This window comes from Pan troglodytes, chromosome 10 (assembly GCF_028858775.2).
Source record: "Pan troglodytes isolate AG18354 chromosome 10, NHGRI_mPanTro3-v2.0_pri, whole genome shotgun sequence".
Taxonomy (NCBI): domain Eukaryota; kingdom Metazoa; phylum Chordata; class Mammalia; order Primates; family Hominidae; genus Pan; species Pan troglodytes.
The window spans coordinates 23,175,546-23,181,545 of NC_072408.2; positions in this window are offsets into that span (position 1 = coordinate 23,175,546).

The window sequence follows — 6,000 nt, forward strand, 5'->3', positions numbered from 1 at the left end:
CTACATTAGAAATCTTTGCACTCAATACCTGGATTCCAAATTAAATGCATCTATTAAGCAGTAAAATCCACCAGCTGCAGCACTTCTTTATCATGAAGCTCTAGGATAAATGTGTATATTTTGCTGCTTTTCATAGCCAAGAACAGGAGAGGGGACAATGGAAATGACATTATCCCTTAATCCTTTCACACTAGGCAATGAACTTGATTTCACTTTGGGTTTAAAAGCAAGCTTTGGAGCCTAGAATAAATCAGATGAATTTAGATGAATTTAGAATCATTATCCATAAAATCTCCAAAGGATTTTAGCAAGCCAAGATTGTAAGATTCAGCTGTATTTGATTCTGCCAGTCTGGAATGCTATAATTTTTGGTGATTTATTTATAATATACATTAAAATCAAGACATATTTTAACAGAGCCCATTCTTTAACTTAGAATAGATAAGATGTTTTAGGGAATGGCATATTTCACAGATACTTGGCTTATTTTGAAAGTACTGTGTAGATGGTCTCTAGAGCACATGAAAATGTTAAATCCTTGGTCTTTTCCACATAAAAGGATGTTTTAAATTTGGTTTTTGCTTTCTAAGTGTTGGCTTTGCCAATGCTATACTGCACGTAGGTACGGTTCTTAATTGTAAGCAACAGAACTCTACCTAGTTTAAGCAAAAAAATATTCTTAAAGCATGCTGTCTTACAGAATATGCAGGATGGCCAGATAGTGGGAAATTTTATTAGACCGTTCTTGCATCGCCATAAAAAAACACCTGGGACTGGGTAATTTATAAAGAAAAGAGTTTTAATTGGCTCATGGTTCTGTAGGCTTTACAGGAAGCATAGTGCTGGCATCTGCTCAGCTTCAGGGAGGCCTCAGGAAACTTACAATCATGGCAGAAGGTGAAGGGGAAGCAGGTACATCACATGGTGAAAATAGGAGCAAGAGGCGGAATGGGGAGGTGCCATACACTTTTAAATGACCAGCTCTTGAGAGAATTCTCTATGGCAAAGACAGCACCAAGCCATGAGGGATCTGTCCTGATGACCCAACCACTTTCCACCAGGTCCCACATTCAGTATTGGGGATTATAGTTCAACATGAGATTTGGGCAGGTACAAATATCCAAACTACATCAGAAATAGAGGCAGCTAGGTAAGAATAATGCCCAAACCACTCTTTAGAACTGCTCTTAATCGCTTCTTGGTCTTTTGGCTAAGATCAAGTGTAGACCTGATGGTACTGCCTCAGGGCACTTGATACCAGAACCCTTGACTTTGCCTTCCCTGAAAGTTGGGTTTATCCCGGTGGCCAAAGATGAATTCCTCATGTTGATCTCTTGGGTATCAAGTTCCTGTCTGGTTATGTCTAATTGTTACAGTGTTGGCCACATCCCTGTACCTTAGCTGCAAAGGAAGCTGAGAAAGCCAAGTTTTGGCTGCCTTCTTGGGGAAAGGGGCATATCATGTTCAAAAGATAGAGGATGGTCAAGCATCATCACAGTTGTCAACTACAATATAACAAGGTGATACTGGAAAGACAGTTAATGCTTTGTATTAAGAAAGAACTTGTTGGCCCTCTACTGTATTTCTATTTTCAGTTAGTCTCTAAAGCTGAACACTGCAAAGTTGCCCCTTGTTTCTTGGTCCCATATAATAGGTCCAGAGAAGTCCTATGGACTCCTTTTGTTTAAAGAGAATTGCACTCTCACCAGCAAAATGCCCTTTCCTCCAAATATGTACACTTCTGTTTATTTAGACAGCTATTGACTTCCTACCAAGAGCATGATGAAGTTATTTATTTCTACTTTCTCCCCCTTCCTTCCAAACTCATCTGATTTTTGATGTCATGTAGCTTTTATAACATATTCTTGAGGCTTGGAAATGTACTTATAGCTCTATTTTTTTTTTTTTTTTTTTTTTTGAGACGCAGTCTCGCTCTGTTGCCCAGGCTGGAGTGCGGTGGCATGATCTTGGCTCACTGCAAGCTCTGCCTCCCAGCTTCACACCATTCTCCTGCCTCAGCCTCCCGAGTAGCTGGGACTACAGGCACCCACCACCACACCCGGCTAATTTTTTTGTATTTTCAGTAGAGACAGGGTTTCACTGTGTTAGCCAGGATGGTCTTGATCTCCTGACCTTGTGATCCACCCGCCTCGGCCTCCCAAAGTGCTGGGATTACAGGCGTGAGCCACTGCACCCGGCCATTTATAGCTCTATTACATGATTTATCAGCTTTAATAATAATCTTCTGTTCTCTACAGATGAGAAAATCAGCATACCTACCCACCACCTTGTCCTCTTCTTCAAACTGTTGCTATATTCTACATCATTAGAGTTTTATAACATTTAAATTCTGTTCTGTGACCATAATCTCCACAATTCTTTTTGTCTTAGTTGCAAGTTAAATGCAGTCAATACTCATGACTCTGTTTATCTATTCTTTTCAAAGTTTGGCCTCTAGTAGTTTCCTGAAGAAGGGCTTTGGGACTACATTCCCTGCGTTTTTGCAAGTTCAAAAATTTTATTGTCTTTACACTTTAGTGATTATTTGGCCATGTACAGTTCTTGGATCACACACTTTATTTCCTTGAGGACTTTGTATTATTGCTCCAGTGTCTGCTAGCATTGAATACTGCTGTACATAGTTTAACAGTCTAACTTAAACTTTTTGCCTCTGTCCAACAACAGATTTTTCTTTCAATGCCAGTAACCTTAATAAGACAAGATTCAAGGTTGAATGTTTTGTATCAGTTTTTCCTGGGGTTCAGTGTGCCCTCTCAGTCTGTAGATCCATAACATATTTCTGGAAAGTTACTTTGAAGTATATATTTAACATTTTTCTTTTTTATTACTATTTTTTAACTTTCTTCAGGATGCCAGTTATTACATATGTGTCCTGTCTAGCTATTATGTTCTCTGGTTCTGAGGGGTTTTTTTCCGACTTCATTTGGTACTATTTTCTATTCCTGTCATCCTTCTTTCTTGCCATGTTTTCAGCACAATCTGGTTGCTTTCAGTGAAATGTTTGTTTTCTGAGCTCTACCAAATTATATTTCATTTTCTATTGTCTGGTATTATTGTCCCTGAGCTCTTATATATTTGATGTGAACTCTTGTTTTATAGATATAGTAGCTTTGTTTCAGTTGTTTGTTTGTTTTTAAGACTTTGGCAATATGTTTGGCCCACATTTTTATCTACTTTATGGAAACATTTTTCTTGGTGCGTATTCTTTGTCTTCTATTTTCCTCCTTATTTATTTTCTTTCTTATTTTCTTGGAGTAGTTTTGCATAGATGCTCATTTTTTAATGAAATAAGTTTTTTTCTGGACCAGGTACTGGCAAGAGGTTTGTGTGGAATAAATGCTACATCTGTCCATATTCTAGGCTGGCAGGAATTCTTATTGTTCACAGAGACATATGTTGTTTATGACAGAGGATTATGTATTTGAGTGAATTATTTTGGCCTTAACTCTCCCTTGCCACCAGAGATTAGCAGCTTTAGGGCTACTCATAATGCATTTCTATTCTCTGATTCTGCCTCAATAACAGGCTGCTTCCTACAAATATGGAGTTATCATATGCTTTTTCTGTTAGCCCCACCTCTCTTGCTTCTCTTCTATGTCAGATTGGGTGCAGGGAAACCTGCTGTCAGCCCATGCACCTATCCCCATTGATTCATAGAAGTTCTACACTTGTTTTCCTGGAGGATGCCACCTGTTTTGATATGCTGCCTTTGCCTGAAGCCAAGGAGTTGGAATTTGTATACATGTTACATTTGAATAGGAAGATTTATGTTTGGAATGCATATAAATTCTGATTCACGTTGAAACAGTAGTAGACACAACAGCAACTTTAAAACTAAAATGCCAAGAAATGGGGAGGTTAAGTGGCAATGCCTGAGGCATCTGTTATTATTCTGTATTTTTCTCTCAGATAAAACTTATCCCCATTGGAATGTGGAGGGGAATAATTAATAAAATTGGATCGGGAAAGTGCCTGAGATGTAGAAGCTGTTTGAAAAGTTCTAGTTAGTCTTTCTGCCACCATGATGACACTACAAAAAATTGTTAACACAAATATAATTTTTTAATGAGTATAAGCATGCATTTTCTGCTTTAGTTTTACCTACTGGGCATCTTTTAAGCTCATCACTAAGCAACATCAGAAAAGAAGATTCAAACTTGGAAGCCACCTCTCACTTTTCTGACTTAACTATAACAACTGGTTTCTATCATTCTTTGTATCATTCTTATAAAATGATTGCCTTATGTCTTTTTCTGATTCCTCTTCTATGGCAGGAAGGTTGCAAGGCCAGGACGAAGTGGAGAGTGGGAGGGGGTCTAGGTTAAGTAGTTCTTATAAAGCAGAACTGGCAGAGGGGTCTCTAACCTGGAGCTTTGCAAGTCTGGAACTCAAGAGTGAAGAGAAATCTGAGTCAATAAGGGGCTCTAAATTGGTCAAAAAAGGCACAAGCTTGGGGTGAGTATAGGGAGCCAGGCCTTAAACTAGGAGATTGCAGAAGAAGGAATTAGGGGCCAGTGGCAAACAAGTCAGGCAGGGGTGGCCTAGGACAGCGTATTGGCCTGCGTATCCTTCCTTCATCATGATGGCACACTAGGCCCAGAACTTGTAAATGGACAGTGGCAGAACAGATAATCTTGTGCCAAGTTTATTTCTCTGCATTGTCTTTCTGCCTACCTTGAGTGGGAGCTCTTTGAGGGGTCAGCCTGTTGTAACCAGCTTTAAACTCCTTAAAGCATCCAGCCAAATATCTTAGTAAGTGCTCCAAATGTATTTGTTAAGCAAATTTAAAAGATAATTGATTTGGGATTAATACAGGGAAGATGTGATTATAATGTGAGACCCAGTCCACAAGATAACCATAAATATTAGTACCATCGAGGTAGACAGAAGTGCAGCTTTGCTAGTGAATTAAGTTTCAAAGTATACGTGTGAAACATATTTTTAGAGGAGTTTTCATAAAATAACCACACCTGAAGTTTGATATATATTAATATGGGAGGGGGCTACAATTTACCAATGGCTTTTCTAAGTTCAGTCTGCTAAAACCTGCTGGATACGTTGCAAATGTATGAAAAATGGTTTAGTTTGGGGAAACAATTTTTATTCATTAAGCTGTTTGTTTTGATAGATAAAAAAAGCACGTCTTTTTTAAACCAATGTTTATTTCATGTTTTGAGTGGCAGCAAAAATAATTGCATGTTTGAAATCTTTGAAATATGTTTTAATGCTTTTAAAATGACTTAAGAGTAAATGTGCCAAATTTACCCACTGCTTAAGCCATTCCAAGGTTGAAAGTTTGTTTCTGTTTCCAAGCTTTATGGAACTAGGTAATATGTTATTGGATTATGTCTTTTAAACTGCAGTCAGAGTCTGTATCCTGGTGGACTGATTAGAACTGTTGACACACCTAGAGTAAGATTTTGCAAAGAAGAGATAGTACAGTTGTATGAATGCTTGATTTGAGCTTTAAAAAAATGGATGTGAATTTTTTGAATATAATAGAATTATGCAAACATGGTCTTGTAATGGAATTTCAGTTGGTAGATTTAGTATGTATATACCTGGTATTTATGCGTACAATTAGTTTTCAAAAAATCCTGACTGCCGTTCTAATTTAAAAGATCTTTTTGTTTTGATGAGACCAGGTATTTAAAAGGTTTGAATGAGGTCTATAAAATTCAGACCTAAGAAGAGGTTCCAGTGTTTTGTGAGTGCCTAGTAACATATTGTAAGTTACTGGGAGTTCATGGAATTGTAGAATTCCTTGGACACGTATTTGCTAACTAGTAATTCCTAATTTACTGCACACTTAGTAAGTGGTGAGCACTGTTCTAAGTGATTTAAATATATCAGCTATTTGCTCCTCACAACAGGCCTGTGAGATCGGTATGATTATGATCATCATTTTATAGATGAGTTGACGAAGGTAGAGAAATTAAAATACTTTGTCTTAAGGCCATGTATATAGACAAGATCTGA